Below are 219 nucleotides of genomic sequence, written 5' to 3' on the forward strand. Positions count from 1 at the left end.
CAGCATACATATACATACATAACATACCATACATACATACTCAACATGACATTAATATCATATAATATGCATCACTACATACATAGCGGATAACATACGAGACATACATACATACATACATACATACATTACATACATACATACATTACATACATACATACATTACATACATACATTACATACCAGATACATACATTAACATACATCTTAACATACATT

Source organism: Priapulus caudatus, unplaced genomic scaffold (assembly GCF_000485595.1).
Source record: "Priapulus caudatus unplaced genomic scaffold, Priapulus_caudatus-5.0.1 Scaffold17, whole genome shotgun sequence".
NCBI lineage: Eukaryota > Metazoa > Priapulida > Priapulimorpha > Priapulimorphida > Priapulidae > Priapulus > Priapulus caudatus.